We start from the raw sequence: 26056 nt of genomic DNA on the forward strand, positions 1-26056 counted from the left end.
GAAAGAGTAAAACTAAAAAATATGGAAAATATGCATAAAATCTTCATATACACTTGCTAATAGATATTCACTGATAATATTAAGTAATCAGTCACATTAAAAAGTTGACAGTACAGACTCTGCGTGTGGACAATGTCCTCTTCCATTCCTTGGTAGAAATTTCTGGCCCAATCTTTGAGACTTTGGTTTTCCTCTTGATCACTCCTTCAGATGATTTGAATTTAGACATTTCAGAGGATTTCATTCACCAGATTCAATGATTTTGCATCTTTCAGCTACATTATGCTTTTTAATTATTTTTTAAATTTACATAGCCTTTTTTTTTTTTTTTTTTTTCCAGTGGTTGAAGTAGATATATAACAAATTTTTACCAGGCCATAGAGAATTTTGAAACATAGGTTAAACATTCTTTTGTTTACTTTTTAACTCTCAGTATTTTGGAGAGAAGATATGCAATTAGAACCATGCAGCTGAGCCCTCACATGAATTGTGAGAATTAGACCTCTTTCTGCTATAAAGTTATAATTAGTAATTATTTCAGAAAAGCTACTCTTTAATAAAAGGAGTGATTTAGCATGTTACATTGTAAAGAACAACTGATAAGCTTTGAGACAAAAATTCACTGAGTTTATAGTTTTTCCTTTTATGGTATAAATGAATGGCCATATATTTTTCTCTTTTCAATAAAAGTTAAAGAGTTTAAGCCAACAAGAAAATATTTCCACACTGAATTGGTTTGTGGATATCTTTCCAGCAGCATTTGATTTACCACTGCTAAACTCATTACCTTTTTTTTTTTTTTTTTTTTTTTTCTTTTCTGTGGTGGATCAAAACCAGGATTTCCAAAAATATTACTACTGTTCTCGGATTGCCTGCTGACCGTATGAAAGAATCAGTTTGAGCTAAACTCCTCCTAGGTATCACAGCCAGTTTGGAGACTGGCCGAGCCACATGCCCTTTGGTATCTTCTTAAATGGAGAAGCCAAATTTGCAATTTGCTCAAAAAATATGTCTGAGACTTAAATATTTTCAGAGCTAGAATGTCAACTTTTGGCATGTTTACTCTCCAGCTGTGAAACACAGCATAACACATCAAGTGATAAAAATGGTGAATGAATTAGGTCTTTTTGGTCACTAAATAGACTTTCGGACAACTTCTGACAAGCTAAGATTATAGATCGTGGTTTTTTTTAATCCCATTGATGCAAACAAACTCCTTTTCAAATCTTTTCTTTTTTCTTTGTTTTTCTTCAGGCTTTGTACATGACCATCTCTTTCTTTGCTATTTTACTGATTTAAGGTTTGAATCATTTGGTTTAATTCTAAGCCATAATTTACCAGCAGTAGCTTTGCTGTCCTCAATTTTCATAATTTCCATCACACACTGGTAAAACTTGAGGCATCCAAAAATATATTGACTCACAGTCTAGGTATTTGGTAAATGATCTGCATCTTTCCTTTCAGTTTTTCATTGCCTAGGTATGTGTGACCATTCTTCACATAACTGTCATTATGCAACAATAAAAACTTCTTTAAAACATACAAATGAAAAGCCAAATGAGAATGATCAGATGAACAAAGTGGTTGGAAGGAACAGTGTCTATGTGAAATTTTCCTCTATAAAATTTGCATTTGTTTTAATGGCTCAATTTTATTATGTTCATGAACAAATTGTCCCTTCTGTTGAAAGACAAGTATGTAGTGTAGCAGCAGTGTGTGCCCCCTTAACCCCTATTCTTAGCAAAATGAGCTTTGCTCACACCATGTGTTTGTTCAGCTTGCTCATCTGTGTAAATTTCAATATTCATGCCAAAATTAAAGACTGAGTGTCTTTGAAGGAGAACAGTTGTTTGGATACATAAAATGTGTCTTAGTAAGTCACTGAATAATAAGGTAAAGTAAAATCGTTGCTGCTGCAATTCAGCTTGGGTATTGTCTGATATACCCCTGTTGTCACAGAATTGTAGTTCCATAAGAAAATAAACCAAAACAGCAGGAGGAGTTTGATTATTCTGATAGAGTAGTGGAGGTATAAAACCTACCAATGAAGTAATTACAATGCAAATTCTGAATATTTTACCCAGACATTCAATTTGGACTAATAATCACATGCTAGCAGGCATTTTAAAGAGTTGCTTATGCTGATCTTACGTAAACAGATGGGACAGTCCATATTCATTTGGCTTCTAAATTGATAATACCTCCTTAATGTACACCTAATACTGCTAGTTAATACTGATCAAACTGAAAACTACAATTTAGCTGAAACCCAATTTGCAGTTGTTTGCTTTAACCACTTCCAGCAGCTGTGTCCACAGGTGACATTTATCCTAGGTAGCTTGAGTTACTTTTGATGGGAGTTTTTTCCAGGTTGGTTCTTTTAGTCAATGGAGATACAGAGGCAACTTCAGAAGTGATTTAACCTATTCTAAAATCAGTTTTGAAGAAAAAGTCATATGCTGAAGATGCTTATCTTCCTCTGCTGACTGTTGAGAAGTCCTAGACCCAAAGTAGACTAATAAAGATAGAATAAAGGGTATCTGATTAATTGAGTCAACTAATCCCACTCACTAGTCGAGAAATGCACATCTAGACTACACTTACCGTACCTATTTTAGATACTATCTTAGAAGATTATTTTCATTTTCTCTATTTACTTTAGAGGTGGTCTAGTTAACTATTGTAGAATAGATGCCTGACTTCTAGATGGTTAAATTAGACAAGATGAATCACACCTTGAGTTGTATCTGAAATCATTAAATGAGACATAGTTAAGAATGCACGTAGAATTTGGTTCTCCCTGCTCATTAGCATAGGCCTCTGTTTTTAATTTGCAAGATTATTAGGTGACTGTTTGTCTTTGTAAGCCTGCAAGGAACTGTAGTTATTACAAAGGCAACTAAATCAAGATGTATGTTATTCTCTTCCCACAGGCATGAGGAACAGGGTTATGATTTTCAGTGATTTAAATATAGTGGTAGGTTAATCCACAGAAGTTCAGGTTCTAACCACAAAGATTTCCTTGTGTAAATCTGAACTGGCATGTGTCAGTATGCAATGGTATGGGATCGCATAGCCAAGAACAGCTCATGCCCTGGTGATCAGTCCCAGAATGTGAACAGAAAAATGGAAGAACAGCAGTTATCTGAGGTAGTATTACACTGTCTCTCTGCATAAACAGTCTTCTGGAATGATGCTTCCATTAGTTGTAAAGACAGATTCAGACTGTCTACAGGCATAGGCTGTCTTTTCCTAATATGGTCATTCCTGGCTTGCCTGAGTTGGAAAAAGTAGTATGAATTCATGGGCTGGATTGACATGTGAAGCTGGAGAGATGTTCCCACATCTGTATACGCAAATCATTCCTAAATTAATAAAAGTTTTCCTATTTGTTAAAGTAGTTTTCAAAGAAGAGTTTAGCTGGCAAAATTTCTCAAGAGCTAGCAGATTATAAATTTTTTAATTCTAAATAATTGATACTTGGCTTTTTTTCTGGGTATCAGATAATAGTACAGTCTTATAGTGTAACTGTAAAATCAGTAAGATCAGTCTCCACTTGCGATATACATTTCTCTTTCTCATTGTAATGCTGTTTATGGATAGTCCTACTGAATACCATTATTTAATGTCCTATGGTGAAGTGACCAAAAATTAAGAAAACTCAAAAATGCATGTTAAATTCATTGGACCATAGAGGATTGCTGAAAAAACTCAGGTAATCTCAGGTATGGGTATGGTACCGGTTACAGCTACAGCAGCTGATGCTACTCAAATACTACTATGGAAATTAGTAAGTCTACAGTTTTTACAACTTTGACTTCTATTTAAGCTAACAATGATCTGCTCTTACAGAGAACTACAGACCACTGCTTACCACCTTTCATTCAGTTTTATACGACAGATAAAGAGCTAAGAAAATCCTTCCGTTTCCAAGCATGTATTACAGTCTTTGAGTGTGAGATGCTACATCAAAGAAGCATTTAGCACTTGTGGGATACACTTCCAAATAAGTTGATGTGATAAGATAATTAGGTTGTTAGGCAGACAGGTAGTTCTTGTCTGGGACTAGAAACCTTGTAAAAATGTAGGTGACTTTCTAATGGGAAAGCTAGCTGATGAAAGACTGTTTCTTCGTGTAGATGAAAGATTTAATATTTATAAAAATTATAGAGATATAAATGAATATCTAAACATTAAATATTATCAGAATTACTATGTTCATTCACTCATTCAGAAGGTGCAGTGAATTTAGAAACATTTGGTGGTAATATGCACTCATTTGTGCAAATATGGAAGGGAAAGTTTTACTGGCTAATTTATGTATTTACAAAGGACAGATTAAAATCACCAAGCACTCCTAACAGAAAATAAAAATGAAAAGACCAATCTTTCTAAGACCAGTTATTATTTATAATTTTAGTATCTATAAATTATAGAAAGTGAAAACATTAGTCCCTTGTGTGACTTCTATGGCTGTATTTTCCATTTAAACTATGCTTCCAGTACATAGTTTAAAACATAGCACTAGAATCTTTAAAATTTTGGAATATGGTTGCAGACAAACTTTGTTTCCCTGGAGATTTTTGAACAAATGTCTCACCTGTTAGATCATTGAAGAATGAGAAGGAATCACTTCTAGGCCTTCTGACTTTGCATGTTTGATTTTTGTTACTTGGATACACTGTCTCTACCCAGAGGAAGAGAAAGAAATATTTTTTCAATACTTTTTCTTGATTTGTTTTGTTTTCAGGGAGAAGTGAGAGTTTTCCTATTTCTTTTTATCAGTGATATCCAGAGGTGTTTGCCGTGAAGTACTTTAATGTGAGTTATAGCTTCTACATATAAAGCCTTAAAATATGTTTCTAGACAGTATTTTTTTTTCTTTTTGATTCATTCACCACAGTTTTAGACACGTACCATATCCTCAAAAAAGTTTCCAAAAGAAAAATCTTTCTTGTAGTAGCCAACAGGGTATCATGTAAGGGGTGAGAAGGGCCAGACGGCAGAGACCATTTCTGCTTTTATCTGTTAGCTAGAATTGTCTGAAGCTCTTCAAGTTTCCTGAAAAGGGAGAAGTCTTCAGACTCGAGGCTGATCCAGGACTGACACCAGATCTTTACTGAGTACACTGTGATTCAAGGAATCCACATGTGTCTAGGATTCATGCCAGAGTTACCCTGTGCTTCTGTGTAATCCTTAAATCCTTCTCTTGCCGATGAAGCTACATTGCTTTCAGAGTCAGAAGATTCCTCAAAATAGCATTAAAATAGTTTTCCTTTCCTTTGGACATTAATTACAAACCTCTACACGTTAATTTTGAAAGCTATTTGTCAATCAAAAATATTTTATGATTTCTTGAAGGTCTTTGTTAATTGTTTAAAAAATGCTAAAAATAATTCTAATATACAGTATATGATCGATTAATCTATGCTTTTTATTTGTTAATATATGAAATATTATTTATAGGTATGGCAAGTATATTATACATTATTTATATATGAATGTACTCAACATTTAGTTTGAAGTGCATAATGAAATCTTATATTGGGATTTGCGATGTTGCAAAATTAATTATGATAGAGAACTACTTTGGATAAAAACACTATGTAGTTTTTATAGTATGCTGATAGTTGGTGGTTTTGAATGAATTTTCAAATAAAAATACTTTCTAAATCAATTCAAAAAATTGTCAGAAGTCGTGACAAAGTATGACTTATGTTACAGATTTCATTTGTCTTAAGGCATGGTCTTCCAAAAATTTGCCTTTCCCAGCTAAAACAAACAACTTCTCTACATTGCTATTTTATGTTTGACTTACAAGATGTTGTATTTTTATTAAACTCATCTTCCTGCCTTCTTGGAAAAATAATATTCTTGCAATCTAGTATGCTACATGTTAACAACCTCATCATCTTTGTATGCAATTGTTTGCTTTACTACTGATTCCAAAGATGAATCAAAATTCTTTGGTAATTTGATAATCAAAGAGTATACACAATGTTCCAGGAGTTGAAGGAATTGTAAAATTTTCTCTTTCCATATACGTACTTCACAATCACAATGATTCTATGTTACTGTTACTTTCCATTAAAAAAAGAAAATCCAAACTGGATTGTAAAACTGTTCAACCTAAGGGAAAAAAAAAAATTGTTAACAAATCTTTTAAAAAATGTTCTGCGGTTGGACAGAAACAGGCAACTATCAAGTCTTTGATAATATGCATCAGAAAAGAAGAACCAGAACCACAGATGCACACAGGGAGCAGAAGGATATTTTAGCATCTTTTTAATGCAGATTTCATGTTTGTTTTCAGATTATATATCTTTTTTGTAACCAAAAAATTTAGAGAGAGAAAAGTAAACCTGCAATACTTACATAAAAACAGCTGTTTGTGTGTTCTGCAACAGCAGGAAACTATCATTGTGCGTATTTCAAGCCTTCTCCTGGCTCTTGTCTTTTTGTTGTGTCTCATCAGGCTACATTTGCCAATGAAATTAGTACTAAAATGGCAGTCGCCAAAGTATGCAATTTACTTTCTTACAAGTGCAGACTCTGAAATACTTTTGTGTGTTTACTCTGTGATTTCTTTATTAAACTTACATATTATGAGTTGGTTAAGCATACTTTCCATAGTCTTCCAAAGCATAGGAAAAAAAAGGCAGAATAAATATACACAGAGTAAAAAGATATCAGAAAGATAAACAAAGTCAACAGCCCCCTTTCCTCAAGGAACCCTTGAATCAACTCTTTCCCACTTCTAAAAGACCTAACCCTTTTATTTCAAAGACTTTCTTAACAGCCTGCCTATTCAAAAGCTAACAAATCATGATACCAGTATGACCTAGTCTTTAATTAGCCATAGTAAATCAATGAATAACTCTCACTTTTTAATGAGTTAACAAGCTTAATACCTTTTTTTTTTTTTTTTAAGCAGATATTGGAACAGCAATCCTTTTCCCACAGCGTCATAGAAGTCTGCTTCATTGGTCACTGAAGTCACTAGTACCTTCTTCCAGTCTTCACACAGACGCTGGCTTGGCATTTAGCTGCACAATACCTAGTAATGGAGAAAAGCAACTAGTAATTTAGAGAAAACATGATTCCAGCATCATGATGGTTGCTCAGTAGTTAGTTGTCAATAGATATGCAAGTTCTAATGCTGCTAAAAGTAATGTACTATGGAAAGGCTTTTCCTAAGATCTGAAAACAATTTATTTGGTGTGATGTCTTAGAGCCTTTTGTGAGAGACATTTTTACTCAGCAGAAAATTAGATCAAAATTGCATGAATAAATGAACGTTTTTCATAGCTTTGTGTGGTTACAGAACACCATTTTAAAATATCAGAATAAATATATCTCCTTGTTTCTTTTCATACATGGTACTAACCAATGAAGATCAAAGCTATAACAGTTTTTACACGTTTCCACATATTTTATCACCTCTGTGGTAAGAGTTTGCAGCTCTTTACATTTCTGTATAGATTTTTGTACTTGCAGGAACATCAGAAAATATTTTCTGGTGTCTCATGGCATGCGTATGTGTTCTTTAGGACTTGGTGGAACCAAGCCCCTTGTAATTATTCCTCATTCAGTGCCTGTTCTTATAATCTCTACTCATAGGATATACTCTTCATCCTCCGATCATCCCATTTATTCTCTCCTTTCCTTTTGCAGTTAAAATATATTTTTCCTAAGGGAAGATGACAGAACTGTGTGCAGATTCCAGCTCAGATACATTTGTTTCTCCTCTGGAAACATTTTCCCAGATAACACTAGGATCGATCTGTCTTTTCCAGCTTGCATTACACTAGCAGTCTTACTCATTCTGTTATTGAATAGCACTGTGTCTTTAGGTCTTTAGTAACTGGTGATTTCTTATTTTATAGAATAATTTACTTTTGTGATTCTATACAGGACCTTCCATTTTTTGCTGTTGATTTTATACCATTTCCATTATTCTCGTCCCAGAGGTCATCCATTCTTTCTGTACTCAACCTCCTCTGCATTTATAGTGGCTCATGACCTTGTGTCAGACTTCTGTCAACATCACAGATGAAACACTGTACTTAAACAGCCCTTAAGGAACTGCTTTAGGAACCTCCCTTGTGCTGTCCATTCCCCCCCTTTTAAATACAGTCATTGTTCACTTACCTTAGAAACTTTATGGTTAAATATGTAAATGCATTAAATGCTTTACTGAAATCTGATGTATTAAATCTAAACCTAAAGATAAAAGGACTACTCCATTTGTCTAGAGAATTAATTACAGTTTTCCATCTGAACTAATACGTGTACTTCTATCAAATGCTATACTGAAATCTAGAGATATGGTCTACTTTGTGGAGATAATAATTTCAAAGAAAGGCTCTGTTGTCTGTCTTATTCTACCTTTGCTGAGTACATATTTCAGTTTATTCTATCTTTTGTTTTCATCACATATGTTTATACAATCTTTCAGAATTTGTCACTTTGGTTATGGCTGAGACTAAATATAACTTTTTTTCAACAAAGCACAGTCACTCTATTATCTGGTTCTATAAATATGATTACCTATCACAAAAATTTTAGAATGACTTTGTGTTTATTCTGTGGCTTTAATTAACTCCTGCCCATGGATAGTCTCCTTCCTCAAATTCTGCAATGTTGGAAACTTTGTCAATTATTAATTTAAAACTGTGATAATTGCAATGAAGAATTATGTAATGAAGGAACATAGATGAGCAAATACACATTTTCATCTGTAATTTCAATGAATCAGAACAGCTTACAATGTCACTAAGGATCATAACTGATTAAGTATGTTCTGGAAGGAAATTTCTAGAGTTTAAATTCAAGTTTTGTAATTGAACTTTAATTTATATATTGAACCAAAGTTTAAGCTTTTCATTCTGCATCCTAGCAGAAGAAAATTTTCTTTCCTTATACTCATAAATCAGCTTATGATTGAATGACTAAGATTTGCATTTCTAATGTAGTCACCAGCAGCATTTTAAAGTAAACTATAGCTGCAATTTCTTGCGATTAATGATAAGCTATTAATGATAAAAAGTGTTATGAAACATAACAGTAATTTTGAAACAAAGACAAAAGAAACGATTCATTAGGTCTGACTGTATAACTTATACGGTATTCATTCTCATGAAATACCCTGTATGTGCAAAACAAGAGCACAGCACCAAACTTTAAAAAAGTAATTTACAATTTGGTTCTCTATCTTATGATCTGCCATCTCTGATAGTGAAACCGTGATGCTAAATTTTCTTTTACAAAGACCTTCAAGCCCTTGAAAGAAGAGAATGGTCACTAGGTATCTACGAGACCACTTGTTTTACAAAGACCCCAATGCAGCACTAAAGCAGCACTGATACCCATCTGGAAGTGAAGACCCACCATTTGTAGCAGCCTGGCATAGAGATGTCTTCTGGATTATTTTCTAGTGCTTCAGGATATAAAATAAAATAAAGGCCAGATTTCCCAGATCACCAGAAATTCCCTTGCAGACACCTAAGGCAGTGGCCACATTTCCCAGACTGCTCAGCATCCAGCAGTTTCTAGAGTGAGTGGCAAGAACCACTTGTTGAAAATTTGTCACTATCTGCTCCAGAGCTGCACTTTTTCCATTTTATCCAGGCTGGAATATCATACCTACAGAGCAATGATTACAACATTATGGGTGTCAGGCTTAAGTCAGGTGATGGGCAGAGTATTTCATAGCTGTTTTTAAGTAATCAGCATTCAAAACTTGACACTCTCCTGGATCATTACTGTCCAAGATTTTGCTAAAGAAAGTCCAAGGACTCAAAGTAGTGACAAAGTAATTTCCTACATGGCAAATTCTATGGGAAAATCCATCACCTCAGTGTGCTCTTGGCAGGCTGTGTGCTGTCACAGGCCTTTTGTGTAAGATAAGAAAGTGAGGGAGACTCAAGTGATTAACAAAGGCACCAAGGTACTGTTTACTACAGCACGCGTATTAGCCTACAAAACTGAGCTATACTGCAGTGTAGTCCATTATCACTTAAATGTCTCTAGGCATTTCAGTTAAAACAAGAATTTGGGTCCCTTTCCTGCTCCACACAGCCCTCCAAAATGTAACGTAGTCTGTCCATCTTCCCAAAGTAGTAGCTGTATTTCATCAGTGAGCAATGTACAAACTTTAGAGAGCAATATAATGCTATGCTGAATATAGGTCACTATTAATCATTAGTGACCTATGGCTCTAAAAATGGTACAAACATCATGTACCATCGGGTTGAGTTTATGTGGAAAACAATGAGACTAGATGTTCATTCCAATTTGTTAAAGTTAAATGTTCTGGTTGTAGAAAATGCCTGGATTGTGCCACAATTTAACTTTTCATTTTTGATCTCCGCAGGGGAACATAAACCAGTGATGATTTTTTTTCCCCCAATGCTGAAGTTGTTAGATCCTAAATTTCCAGCTGCTCATACTGACACCTTTTCAGGGACTCTATGTGAACAATTTAATCATTTCTTTCAGCAGAAAAACTGACTCCATTAGAGTGCAGTGGCCCAGAGGACCAGGAGCAGCTGTTAAAATGCAATCACTGTTGAGCTCATATAAATTGTTATAAAAGTTCTTTCACTGTTTCTGTATTTAAACTTGCTAAAGTACATCCAATAAATGCATCCAACCTCTCCTTTAGATGCTTGCTCCTGCTAGGGTTATGAAAGAAGGTCTCTCTGTAGCAGTCTTTGTGTTGGTCTTTTATCCTTGGTAATGTTCCAGCTGCTCTGAAAATGGCAATTATTAATGCACTGTGAAAAAAACACTACTTCTATCCCGATACTCTGATTCATTTTCTTCCAGTTTCTAACCTGCTGTTTCTGGCAAAAGCCTTTTTGATAAAGTGGAGGCTGAGTACTTTTGAGGCAGACTTTGACAAAATTAGGTGCCATATGTGACAAGTTTCAGCTGGTGTTTATTTAAGCTAGGGGGTAGACCACAATGACTCCATTTGGTAGCTCAGGTCTAGACGGACAAAAGAGTATTTAGCTGCTTGACTCTTCTCCAGGGACTAATACCCCCAGAGAGTTTGGCACCTCATACCTCTGTGGACTTGAGCCTTTACTCCTAACTTGATAGGGCAAAGTGAATCTCCACAGAGCAGGCCAATGCATATGCTAGCATTGCAAAACAGGGAGGGCATGTGCTTAAGAGGTTACCGATAAATGTCAGCTATTACCCAAAGCTGAAAGGTTTTTTCCCTCATCAGGCTCTATAAGTCTGTGGAACCTGCAGTTACAGTCTGACCATATGGATGTGTTGCAAAGCTGTAAGTTAGGTTGTGAATTTGTAGGTAGTCAGCTACTTAACAAAGATATTTTCCTTGTGAAGACTTACTCTAGGTTAAATTTGAAGTAGCTTATGCTTCCTTTGGTGTGGAGGTGAGCTACCTGTAATTGCCTGGTATTTACCTGAGGCTAAGAAACACAGCTGGATGATTGCTGGAAACTTGCTGATGCTCAGTAACTGGTTCATACACTCAGAAGTGTAATTGTCATCTATTCATTTGGAGTTTGACCAAAATCAAGATAAAACTACTTTCACAGAAACTAATGGGCTGCCTTCAAGTATTATTGTGATAATAATAAAGATCCATTTTTTAGGCACCAACTTGCATTTGTGAAATCCTAATTCCAGAGCTCTGTAACCCCTGCAGTGATCTCGGGCAGTGCTTTTCTCAGATCCTCAAATGTATTTACACATCACTCTATTTCAGATGGGTATCTAAATGGCTTTGAAAATTCTGACCAGAATCCTCTGTGTCCAGTGTCAACTCTGTTGAATGGGTTATTAATAAAATCTTCTGTTATAGTAGTGCTGTGGGACAAATGAGATCCTATGTTAATGAGGGCACTATGAATAGCTAAAACAGATAACAAAGATAGATTATTCCTGAACTGAGGAGTATTTAAAGGGAAAGTTTCTTTGTAATTCAAAATTCCCAGAGTGAATCCGACTAGTAAAAACAATTCTGAGATATTCCTAGTTTCCCTCGATATCTTTCAAGGTTGTGTTATATGAATCCTACCTCAATCATTGATAAAGTGGTTGATGAGACCCTACCTTTTTCATGACTTTCATGACTACATTGTTTTAAATAATGGAAGTGAATTCTGTGTGCTTCTGCTCAGGCTCAGCAAAGTTGTTCCATTGCCACCTCCTCATATGCACTGTATGTAATATCTTTATTGTATATGATAGGTTTTTTGTTTGCTTGCAGGGAAAGGCAAACTTTTATATTTTTATCCTGAGGTTTACAGATATACTCAGTGAGGCACAGGGTATTCCTGTATCTAAATTAGTTCAAAAAAATTGCATTATCAGTCCTTCTGACCACCTGTGGGGATTGGGTTACCAGATCAAAGCTCGGAACTGATTTTGTTCTTTGTGGTTGCCCCACTCAGTCAGAAATAACTTGTAAAAGACCTTTAGGGCACCTTCAGTTGAGCACAACTGCATTGATTGGAGAGATATGCATATTTTTGTGAGCATACTTTTGCAGATTTCAAAGTGTAAGATATTCAGACCAGTGTTTTCTTGGAGGAATACCAGTGAACTATGTGGGTGTACACATTCCTGTATACCTGGAGAGACATCTATGGGCTGTGAGCATAGGTAGAAAAAACTGTCAATATTCTAAGTGGAAAATGAAAGAGAAATGTGTTGGAAATGTAGCAACGAGTCTATTAGAGCTGCATTTAGCAGGTAACCAGGAGGGGACAGAACAGGACAGGGTGTTTCCTTTCTTCTCTGTTGATCCTGATCATTGCTGGCTTAAACAGTGAACGTTCTCAGAAGAGAAAGAAAAGGGTTGGTAACCATGTGTGTGACAGTCTTTCTGTTTCGATAACATTAGAAATCCATCATCAGGTGAAGAGATTTCAGGATTTTATCATTTTTATAAAGTGTTGCAGTACACCTAGAAGAGCTGGTGAGAAAGAAGCAGAGACTGACAGAAACCACTTATTTAATCCAGCCATGCACACTGTTCCTATTGACAAAAAGGAGCTATTATATCAGTATTGTTAAAGGAGGGGAGTCTTCTGCAAAATTCATCAGTTTCTAAGTTTTGAGGGGTGAAAGGAAGATAAAAGAAGTACATTTTAAGGGATGAGGAATCAATTTGTTATTGTGTAGCTATTTTTCATTTATGAAAGGTGTGCATTATAATGGTAGCTATGTACCTAGAGCTTGTTGTGAGTGAATAAAAGATGTGTGAAATAATTAAACCTGACCCTTTTCCAATAGAAACATTGTTCAACATGATAAAATTTTAGTTGTGACATAAAAATATAGCTGATTAAAAAAATCTGAGAGTTACAACACAGGAAAAGAGGAGATTGAGTAGTAGAAAACTATATTTTTCACAGGACTTCCTTAAATATGAGAATGCTCAAATTACTACTCCAGCACATTTGATGTACATGATGTTCATTTTAGAAACTTCTGATTTCATTAGCAAATGGAAGTTTAACTAAAACAGTCACATCAGTAGGCAGTGATGGCTAGAAAAAACTTTCTAAATATTTTAATCCTGACATTCCAGAGATGTTTACCTTTGTGAAGATAAGCAGAACGTATACAAAAACTGATTGAACAGCCATCTGCATTCCGTCATTAAAATTAACTTTGCAGATGACTTGCTCTTGGACTCTGAGACCAATTCTTTTTTTAGAGTACAGTCTGCAGAACCAGAAAATAAAGACAAAACCAGCCTGTTTGCAACCTCTCAGGGACCAAATACCACAGAGAAAGTAGTTCTGTTGTTTTGTATTTATTTTTAAGTGCTTAGTTTAGTTATTAGAACACCATTTTTATTTTTTTTTTGTTCTTCTCAAGTATTTGACATCAGATCTGCAGTACTTAAACTGATACTTAAAATGTCTGTAACTTCATTACAGTTACAGAGAATTCATGCCAAAAGCCTTGTGCTTTGGAGTATATACCATGTCTGCTGTGTGTCTTTTATACCATTGCTGGATGATGAAAACACGACACTTTTGAAGCATCTGCGTTATCATTTTCAGATGCTACTTTCATCCATATTATCATCACAGTAATTTTTACACATCTGAGCTGTCATACACCAGAGATAGTTAACCTGATTTTCCTTGGCATTAAGGCCCCTTTTATTAAGTTTGCTGAGAATTGAGCCTAACATAGCCAAAAAATCTTATCATAACTGTTTCAAGGTCCCTAGACCTTGGGAAAGTAATGTCCAGAGGACCTAAGGCTGGTCAATGTTCATCTGAATGTTTTAATGCGTCAGGGAGAGTCAAAGACAACAAAAGCAATGTGTGAATGAATAAAAATGGGGATCATCAGACTCTCATATCTATCTTCTAGATGAAATATAAGACTGAATCCCTCACTGGTGATCATTAGGCAAGCATCTATACTGTGATGGACAGCAACTCTCAGGGTAGCGCAGAGGCCAAAATTGTTGTTCATGTACAGTACCTCCTTGCTAGAGTGATGTTGGGGCTGACTTGGTTGTAAGCGGGAAGATTTTTCTCAGGTAAATGGAAGGTCCACCAAGTGCACATGCTCCAGAGAACTGCCCCTTGCAGTGCAGGTGAAGCCCAGCACTTCCTGCAGTCTCCAGCTATGCCTTCTGGTGAAGGCAAGAGGAGGCAGAACACCTTGAGGCCTTGTTAAAATGACTCCTGTATCACTGATGTCAAGCAGCCAAGCATCCATAGAGAACATGAATTCAGGCTGAGTTCAAGCAACCAGCATCTTGCAAGTCTTGCTGACACTTCCAGGTACAAATTGTTTTGCTCTTTAATTTAGCAGTTAAAGAACTACCATAAAACCTGACTACCATGCAGAAGAAGCTAATTTAGGCCAAATCCAGAACACTGCTTCCTCATCTAGGCAAACCCAAGGAGAGACATACACAGAGTTTCAGCAGTCTTCTGTGTTGCGCTTCTGCACAAAGGAGCAGAAAAGAATGAGAGCTGTCATGAAAATAGGGCAAATTTTGATAATATAGTGTCCTCTAAGAGTTTCCTAAAGAATATAATAATGACTATCTTTTTTTTTTATTTCTTTTAAATTTTTTTTTCTGTTTCATAACTGACCACTTCAGGAAAGAGTATAAATTCTGGCTTTAGTTTGTCCATGACTAAAGACTACAATGTATAAAAACTGTGGAATTCAAACTAGCCTGTCCTCAGGGGTAGGTCTGTCTGCTCCCTTGCTTGGGCACACGGTGTGCATACCAGCAGGCTGTGCTCCTCAGTGGCTTCGGAGCAATACTTTTGCTAAAATAACATAATAATGCTTTAGGTATTAATGGGTCGTTTTAGCCAACTTCAGTAAATGCAAGAATGGAACTTGTTACGTTCCAAAATAAGACTGAAATTCTTTGAACTGCTGGCAATACTGAAAATAAGTGAAGTTCATAGCAAGAGTATATCCAAAACCTATGCAAAGACAGGCTCTGAGACATGCTCGATTGTATTTTTTGATAACAATGTTATCACATTGGATTTTGCTTGAAGAATCCCTGTCTTGTCTGGTTGTCTCTTCTGTGCCTCACTCACAGATCTGTACCCAACATTAGCAAATTCCTGAAGGTGCCCGAAGAGAGTCACAGCTCTTGTGTTTGTGCCTTTGACCTTCCTTATTTCTTGCTGTAGCCTTTCTCCATTTGTATTTGTGTATGTGTGTGAATGTGCACAGAATTCTTATGCGGTCTGGGGAATAACTATCAAGTGTTGTGATGTGGAGCTTTCATTTGTAGGGGCTAGTTGTCATGAGTGTGCCAATGAACCCATTGCAGCTGGCAATGGCTTAGCGTTAGCTAACCCTAAGTGTTCAGCTTTTTGATGATTTGCACCTCCCGAGATGATTTGCAGTGGAAACGCAGACAATGCAAAAAGAATTTAAGCCTCAAATAGACTTTCTCTTTTTTTACTTAATCTTTGCATACTATGCAAAAAGAATTTAAGCCTCAAATAGACTTTCTCTTTTTTTACTTCATCTTTGCAGACTTTCAGGAATAATCCACAACCACAAACTGATAACTATGGTGCTACATATAGCAAAACTGTAAAAAAGAATCCTTAAAGGAATGTTGTATCCATCTGAAATGCTGGTGTTTCAACCCCAAGTCCCAAATTAAGGTTGACAAATGGGTGATTCCCACAGCCCTTCACAAAGGGGGAATGAGTTTACCTTTGGGCTTCCCTCCAGGGTGGGGCCGGCCTTGCAGACAGAGCCATTGGGTAAAGGAGCCCCAGGTGTCTGCATTCAGTAAGCAAAGGTCAGGTGTCCCACTAAGGGATAAAAGCTGGGACCACTTGCAGGCAGGGGCAGTGTCTGTCTGTGAGGTGGATGCCCTGTGCAGAGTTTCCTGTTGGGGAAGGACCTCCTGCCTCCCTGGGACTGGGCTCCAGTCAGGTCTGGCTTTGTAAGTGTGGGCTGTGTAGAAGTTCAGTATGTGGCTTCCTTGGTCTTATGTATTTGCCTTGTTGACTGGGTTGTTTCCCATCCCTTCTATGGGAAACTGCATTTCACCATTTATTCCACCTGTTGTTGTGGGGTCAGTGGGATTGATGTCTCTTATGTATAATCTGACTGACTTGTTTGTACCCCCAGTGCTCTGTCATGTACTGACCCTTTTGTATCAAATGCAATTTGGTTATTGGTTCATCTTTATGCTGGCTGTGTCCTTCATGCTAGGCCTAACAATTGGCAAAACACCATCATATATGGATATGAGTGTGACAAGGTTTGCAGAGAAAGGTAATGTAAATTACAAGATCCATTCATACTGTAAAGAAAACAGAAATGCTAAGAGTGCACAAGCCTTGCTTCTGGTCCACAACAGAAGGAACAGACTTGAAATTAAATACAAGCTGAGAATAACTGCTCTGAGTTTAATTTAATTATGGTAGTAATGAATTAGAAAAGTCTGGGTATTATCTGTGGGCAGAATGAGATATTAATTATAAGTAATTATCAAAGTTCATAGTTCTTGAGGCATGGACACAAAGAAAAGTTATTGCCTGTGGAAATCTGACAGTTTATGTTGTAATCAGTCTTCATGTAATCAGAGTTTCCTTGACAAATTTTCTGTAAACTTGATGTAGTATTTTTTCCTCTGGACATTATAGAAGAAAATCACATCTGTTTCATTCACTGAGAAGAGTTCACAAATGCAAAGTGCTCCAAGGATGTAGTTAAGTTCTACCTAGAATCTTTTGTGATGATATAGGTAGCCTATGGCCAAGTTAGTAATTTTGATAAATTCACTTAAATATTATTTTGCATAATGACATAAAATTTACACATTTTTACATTGGATGCATTCAGATCTGAGTTATTAATCAAAGTCCATTTTGAAACAAAGCTTTTTAAAACCAGATAATGGTAAAGAGCTTCAGAACAAGAATAACTTGCCATGATTTATGCACTTTCTGTTGCAAGTTACTGGTTGGTTTTTCTCAAATTATCATGTAAAAGTTTTTTCTTACTCTTTTTTTTTTTCTTCTGTAACCTAAAGCTCCAATTTTGCTTTTCAAGATTCTCCCTATGGGACCATTGTGTGCTGTAATTTGGCAGAGGTGCTTTCTGAGTAGGAGGTTTGGACTTGTTTTCAGGATAACTGAGGTATTCTTTTTCTTTGCTTTTGTTAAATTTTGGTATTTTGCTAACCTTTTTGATGAGAACATAGGGACCCACAATAAAAACTTTTCTCATGGAAATAGAAAAATTTCTGTTCTCTGCCATACATGGGAGTGGGGAGAAGATTATTCTATTTGAAAAATAAAAATCAGACAAATGAATCTATAAAAACACTCAGAATCCATATCCCTGAAAAGGAGCTGGTTGTACTTTTATATAACTCTTATCAGATACTTATTTTTCTAAGCTATGTGTAGTTATTCCTAGAAGATAATGAAACTCCCTAGTCATTAAGAAATTTGTTTTATGGTACCCATGAATGAAAAATTGGGGGTAGAGTACAGGAGTTCTGACATAGTTTCATTATTAGTTTCAATGTATATGCTAACAAGCCTCTCCAAAACAAGGAAGTAAATTCATAAAACTACATAGATGGGTATGCTTCATTGGATGCTCTTCTCCTTTTTAAATCACAGGTTAGGTTCTTGGCTTCCATTGCGTTCCTTGCCAAAAATCTACTAATGTGTCCTTAGACATCTCTTGTCCTCCAGCTGGCTCACCTGAAAAATGCCTGCTGAAGAAGCAAAAGTGAAGAAAATTGTTTTCTAAATTGTACTGGAATCCTTCTGTGAAAAAGTGATGAAGGATAAGTCTGTGGAACAGTGCATTAAGAGAAGGGATCCATTTCAGCTGGACAACAAAATGAAATTATTACATCTGGGGATGGGGTCAATAAACAGTAACCTTAGCTCATAGACAAATTCCTTGCCCAAGTAATTGCACCCTGCTTAAGCCTGTAGTCCCGGGGTCATGTGCAAATTCATTCCTCAAAAGCTCAGCAAACTATAGAACTGCTCTAAGACCATGAGAAGGGAATTTTTTTAACAACTTGATTTGTGTCATATCAGGTGTGGAGATAATACTCCTTCACTGCCGAAGACTTGTTAGGTGGGATTCCAAATCCAGCAGAGAACAATAGACTAATATTTCAGGTATGGCTCTTAATTAAAATTAATACTTTCATTTACAAAATATCATGTTAAATATCATCATCCCCAGAAGAGTAGGGTATATCAAACTCTTTCCCTTTAGTCACTTTCCAGATAACTCCTGGAAGTACTACCTCTATCATTCTGTGTATTCTCTGTATGTTGCTGACTCTCAAGTTCCTGAAGTTCACAGAAGACAACTTAAAGGATTACTTAGAACTTGCAGATTGTTAAAGTTCTTATAAATTGAAATGTATTCCAAGTGCCTTCTAAATCCTCTTAAGCCATCTGACTTTACTTCTGGAGTAGCAATAAAATAAATGAACAGTACTGAGAAGACCTATACTCTGGAGTAGTGGAGCATCAAGACCTGGACCCACAGTTAAAATATCTACTTTAAGCGGCAAAATAAACCTACTTTCTAACATGCTTTCTAGGTTTCCAGTTTACTGAGTTTACTAACAAATTTTCTTTGTAAATGATAGGTTGTTTTTTTAACATCAATTTTTCTTTCATTCCTTTTCTCATATAAGGAGTCCCCAAGAATGACATCGTTGATTTCACTTTGCAAAAAGTTTTTTGAAGGTATAGCCATTTTTATTCCAGAACCTTCTTTTCACTGTGGACCCAATGTAAGCCTACAAGGAGCCTATGGAAATTATCCACCCACCAAACCAGATATTCAGTTAGGCCTTTTTGTTTTGGATACGTGTGTTAAGAGCTCATTATCAAACTATCTCTTAGTCCTTTGTCAGAGGGACAGGACTTTGAAGTTTACATTATAATTGCAAAATGAAGAATATTGAATGGTGCACAAGACTGAATATTAAAACTTTAAAGCATTCCTGAAAATCAGTACTTGCCACATATGGCTGTCTATGAAGGTACTGTATGAAAGATATACCTGTTAAGCTCTTCAGAACATGTGAATTAATCTGGGTGTAATTTTTAAAGTGATGCAAAAACAGTAACAGGAAACTTGGGGGATTTTTTTATGTCGTTCTGACTGTAGAGAAGTATATCTAATCTTCAACTTGAACTCAGCAGTAGCAAAACTGCCCTGGAGATGTTTTAATTTCAATGGAGTTTTAAAAAAGTAATTAAAATCAAGACATCGAGGTTATTCCAACATTCCTGTAGAAAGTGTAATGAGATCATAAACTTCCAGATAGAGATCCGAGGCAGTGGCAGAACATTTTATTGAATGTATAGTAAGAAACAGAAGATTTGAGTTTTCTTTCATTTTCAATGGTAAAAGTGAAAACTATGTTATGTGGTATAACAGAAATAATGACAGTGTAACTTCAAAGAGCATAAAACTAATAGCGTCTAATAGACAAGCACCTCTTCTGGAAAAACAAAAGTTTCTGGTGTTTAATTTAGGCTGGAATACAGGGGGAAAACTGTAATTCTGTAAATACTATAATTGTCTGATCTAGCTGCAGTTCTGCATGTGAGAATACATTATAAATGTGGTTGATAATAACACCATAAATTTAGACATTGTAGTTTTCAACACTAAATGCTAAATATGTAAACTTTTATCTATAATGGAGTGAAGCATTTTTAAACCATCAGGATGACTGAGTTCTAAAAACATCTTTGTATGTTAATGCCTGGATTCACCCTTTACTGGCTATCTAAATTATGTGCTATTGACTAGTTTCTAAATATGATCAGAACTTGGTTCAAAGTCTTTGAAATTTGTATTGGAAGCTGTGTCTTATGTAACATACAGCACTATTGTCTGGGAGCCATCACTGCCTGCTACCTGGGTATCAGTTAGGTTCTTGCTCTATCATGGCAAAACAAACCTTTTACACTCCCTGCTCCTTTTTTGTTTAATTGTGAGATGTATTACCTGACTTATCATGAGAGCTACACTGAAAAATCTTAGTGATACTTAACTGTTTCCAGTCATATGACAGCTTAGCAGAAGATGTCAGCAAAAATTTTTGTCAACAGCACTACTTAATTATGAAAAAAAAAAAATCACTGAGTTAGAAGAGCCTATGTGTTTTGCAAAATTACCCTCCAAGGCTCTGTTGTCATTTTGCTCAAAATGTATTACATAGCATTGTTCAACAAATGCATATTGTGTTTTTTGTTTTCTAGAGCTTTTTGTTCCTTTTAGTCATGGAAATAAGTTCTGTTAGGGAGCAAAGTTTTCCTACTCTGCAGACTGAAAGGATGTAAGAAGTTCTTACTTGCAAACTATGATGTATTTCAGGGATGTTGGCTACCAACACAGGATGTGTTCACCTTGGAGCTGGAGGTTTTCTGCAGAACACATCAATAAAATGTTTTAACAGCCACCCATTGCAACACCCAGTTGTGTAAGAAACAGGATATATATACACAGCACATCAGAATATTTTTAAATATCAGGGTTCTTATTGAAATCACAGCCAACCATATTAAGATATGATTTCAGGTAATTATAAATGGAAATAATATATATAAAATACCTGCCTGACTAAAGGTCATGCTGCTGTACAAAATCCATGTTTTCCTAGGAGGTCAGTCAACTTCTTCAGTTTAATAACCCATTTGTTGGCAGATTTGTAAAGTGATACTGGTTCTGCAGGTCCTAGTAGCTTTCTGCAGAGGAAATAATTTTACTGTTTCAGATTACAAGTGCTAAAATTCTTAACCAAGATGATGTGGGAATGTCAGCCTTATTAAATCAGCTGCATTATTCTTGAAACTCATCTATCTACTGTACGTGCTTTATTTACACCAGGGTGTGACAGCTCTCTCCTTCTCTGTTTTATGCAGTTGGCCAGCCTGATCTGTGGTCAGTGACCAAGGATGTGTCTGAAGGAGAAGGATTTTCACCTGGGTTGGGGCAACCTCTGGTATCAGTACAGGCTGGGGGATGAAGGGAATGAAAGCAACCCTGCAGAGAAGAACCTGGGGATACTGGTGGTTGAAAAGCTGGACATGAGCCAGCAATAGGTGTTTACATCCTAGAAAGCCAACTGTATCATGAGATTCCATGTCCAGCTCTGGAGTCCTCAGCACATGGATCTGTTGGAACAAGCCCAAAGGAAGGCCACAGAAACGATCAGAGGGCTGGAGCACCTCTCCTATAAGGACAGGCTGAGAGAGTTGGGGTTGTTCAGCCTGGAGGAGAGAAGGCTCCGGGGAGACCTTATAGTGAGTGGCCTTCCAGTACTTAAAGGGGGCTTTATAAGAAAGATGAGGACAGGCTTTTTAGTAAGACCTGTAGCAATAGGACAAGGGGTAATGGTTTTAAACAAAAAGAGGGTAAATTCAGATTAGATATAAGGAAGAATTTTTTTACAATAATGGTTGCCTAGAGAGGTAGCAGATGACCCATCCCTGGAAACATTCAAGGTCAGGTTGGAAGGTGCTCTGAGCAACCTGATCTAGTTGAAGATTTCCCAGCTCATTGCAGGGGAGTTGGACTAAATGACCTTTATAGGTCCCTTCCAACTTAAACTGTTGTACGATTCTGTGAAATGTATCTGCTTGGTCAATAGCAAATTGAATTGGAACACTTTCTGAAACAGCATGTGATTGTAGACAACTGTTAAAATATTATTTCAGTGATCCTGGTATTCTGAAGAAGTATTGGTTGAACTGAAAATGTGTTCATGCTTAAACTTGAAGCATATTGTGTTCCCGCAATACTGTGCCCTTACAGAGTGTGGCATCTCAAGAAGGGAAGAACCAACATTGGTCCACTATGCCTCTCTGAGATTTTTGAGTCATTGGCAGCCTGATTTTGTTTAGGAAAGGAAAAATTAAGTCTGATGTGGTTTCTGATTTTACTACTGAAATAGAGTTGAGTAATGAGGAAGATTGAAAAATTTCCAGTAAGATAGGGTAGCGTAATTAACCATTGCTCCAAAACTAGGTCATGAAAGCAATGCCAGAGAATTGTGGCTCTGAAGTGCATACTATTTTCAAGCATTGTCTTAGGATTCATGTCAGAAAATTCCTCTGTGACAAGAATGACTAGCTATCACATGTATAAACATGGTCACTAGGCAGTGAGCAACATCTCCCTGCCCAGTGGAAGCATCAGGACCAGATGAAGCAAGTCATGACTCACTTTCCAAGGACTGGTATGAAACAAATGGGCCAGCAAGTGGAGACGACAGCTGCAGCTTTTAGTGTCAAGGGCCCAGAAAGAAAAGTCATCTGGTTCCCACAACGGCATATTGCTTGCATTTTTCTTTCCTGTTGTGATGACTCCCATCTTTGTCTTCTGATGCTTACAGAATATTTGATAGGGCCTAGCCACAAAATGAACATTTCAAAGAAGTTGGAAAAGTGAAAACATGCTGAAGGTTTGATGTTGCTGGTACTTACAATTACTTGGTAAGGAAAGAAAAGTTAACCAAAGAGACACCTCATCAGTCACAGAAGAAACTCCTGTCCTTTGGCAAAAAGGTGGCATACTAAAAAGTAAACAACCCTCATGATAGCCTGCTTGATGCAAGGTGTTGTAGTCAGTTAGACCTGTATAAAATGGTGAATGTCAGTACCATAGGCAATCCTAAGTTTTCAATATTTTATTACCTTCTATATAAGGGAAAGGAATGAATTTGAGCTTTTTTTAAGCAAATTGTTCCAAAATATTTCAGTCCTGCTGATTTTTTTTTAACCTTGTCATTTTAACTTGTGCATTTGTAATCTTTTGAAGGGAAGAAACTGAAGATGAGATGTCTGGTCCTGTAGATATTAATGTTTTACCCTGACCGAAAAAATATATTTTTACTTTCTTGGATCTAGCTATTACACTATTTTCCTGTAAAATGTGGACAGAATTGATCCAGTTCACAGTATGGTTGGATATGTTGGCAGTGTGACTGGTCAGTGTTATCTCTGGGTTGACACCCAAGATGCAGAGGACTTCCTTGCCTCCACAGGACAGAAAAGGGAAGAAAAGCCTATGTTGGCGCAGGGGAGTGTCATACTCTGGAGGGAGGCAAAGTGGGAGAGCCATGGAGACTCCTTCAGTTGAGCTGTTTGATAAGAAAAGACTTGATAATGGACAAAGTGGAGCCTGGGCATGGAGGCTATGGAGTCTGAGCAGCGATGTGGCTCCCACTGGCCCTACAAAGGGCTGAAGCTGCTTGGTTGTGCTGATAGGGCTGACCCTAGAGACTCTACTCAAGACTCAGGGCTGTCTTAATTTCTAAACAAATACCCAGTGCTTTTAACATAAGCAGTATGTGAATCATCTTAGTAAGGAGCTCTATTATTTGTAGTGTGTTAACCCTTTGGGAGCCTCACTACTGGCTTTTATTGCAATACCTCTTCTGAGACCAGAACAAGCCCAGCTCATTGACAGCCCTCGAAGGGGACTGGGGTCCTGCCATGCTTGCCCAGACAGCCCACAACAGAGCTGGTGCGGAGGAACAGAGAATGGAGAGAACCATGGGAGTGGATGCCAGCCAGTTCTTTAAGAAATTTCCATTGAATTGTTGTGATTGGCTATTTTTTTCATAGATGACTTCTGTTAACTTTATCTGACATCAGGTGGATATTTTAGAAATGCCAAGAACCCCCCCCCAAACCCCCCATATAATTTTAAGCCCTTACATTTGTAAAGAGAAACATTGAAGGATATGAAGTAGCTGTAACTGATACAGCAGTGCTTTCCTGATCATCTGATGCAGTTCTTGGTACATGTGCCAATGTATATTCTTCCCTCTATTTAGCTTTGACCTAATATTCCCATAACTTTATCAACATTTTTAGCCTTTTTAGACAGTATTCCCAAATATGGTTATTTGGCAAATCCACACTCTCCACAGGAATATTAAAAACTGAATCCAGATGATTTCTCTAACTTTCTGCTTTTGCCTCATCAGTCCAGGTAGTTTGTTGATGGTAGCCAGCAGTTCTAAGAATCAGGGTTCATTCTGTAAACAAAGTTTAATTAAAACTTCCAAGTGCTTCCAACAACCGTGTATCTCAGGAAATATTTGGGATTCAAACATCTGGGATGTTTGATTTGGATTTTTTTTTTTTAAATGAATAGATCCATTCATTTGGGATTAATTTTCAAGTCTTCATATTTCCTTTGATTACAATGGCCCAGTAACAACCTATAATGATGGCTTTAGTTACAGACACAAGACTAACATCTTGGTAACAGTAAAGCACACAAAAATGTAGGATTTTTTTTAAAAAAGGATTCTTTTCTGAATGTGTTGGACATCCTGACTTAGTCCTACAGCTGAGGAGGGCATAGGATTCTGAGTTTTACCTCAATTGCCAGTTATTTTTGTCTGCTATTGTCTGTTTTAAAAAACACTTCTATCCATCCTGTAGATATTAATAACAGGGGCTTTTTGTTCCCTATCAATTATTCTTTTTTTCCAGCCTCATTAAAAATGAGAATATACCATGTAAAAAAGTTGAAAGCATCTCTATAAAAAGTTTTGTGAAGGTATGAGTTTGAAATGTCAGTATTTATCTCCATTTGGTACATACAATTTAAAGCCTTTCTGAAGCCCAGCAGACAAGGAGGAGTATGGCATTTCTCACTCATCCTCCTTCTCTCTGGCATCTCCTGTCTTGTATCTTTTTTCCTCCAGGCTGATTGTCATGTGCAGCAGCACAGAGGCAGATTAAAGATAATTTCTGTCCTTCGTATGCTTTTTTTGTGCCTTGTGAAGCTAATTAGAGACTTCTCTACCTTTCACGTCAGGTTGCAGCAGGGGTTGGCTGCTCCCTGAAGGCTGGAGAGCTGGCAGCTGGGCACAGCCACCCAGCGGGGCAGGGCCTGTCCCAGTGCCACCAGGCCAACGAGGGAGCAGGGCAGACCCAGAGGTGGCAGCCAGCTTCAGCCCTGAGCCTGGGGCATCAGGCGAGAGTGCAGAGACAGGGTATGTCCAGTCTGGAAACCAGGAAGTCAAGTGGCAGATCGGGCTCAGAATCGGGGCCAGTGAACACCTGGGGGATCCATGGTGATGAGGTGGGTCAGAGTTCAGATCAGTGGGACCCATGGCTGGGCAGGGCAGCTCAGCACTGCTGGGGGTGTCACTGGAGCAGGGGCCGATGGACCCAGGGGGATGGAATGGGGTCCGGGCCTGTGAGCAGGGTGGCAGAAGCCCCAGGGCTTCAGTCGGGTCCAGTAAGGAATAGTGATGATCTGGACCTTGACATCATGTTAGAGGAATGAAAAATCTAAAGAATCAGAAAGCTCTTAAAGTGTCATATAAAGGCAAGAAAGACAGACTGGTTTTGAACTGTTAGTGACCAAGTACTCCTTGCTCAGCAGGCCTGGAAAAGAAGCTCAGTTCAGGGAAATAACTGGGGATATTTCAAAACTGTTTCCTTTCCCAGGACCTTTCAGGCACGCTGATGTCTTTGCCACTCAAGTTTGCCATCAGGTTTTCTCATTGCCCAGCGTTTAATAACGG

The sequence above is a fragment of the Athene noctua genome, chromosome 6 (genome assembly GCF_965140245.1).
Source record: "Athene noctua chromosome 6, bAthNoc1.hap1.1, whole genome shotgun sequence".
Lineage (NCBI taxonomy): Eukaryota > Metazoa > Chordata > Aves > Strigiformes > Strigidae > Athene > Athene noctua.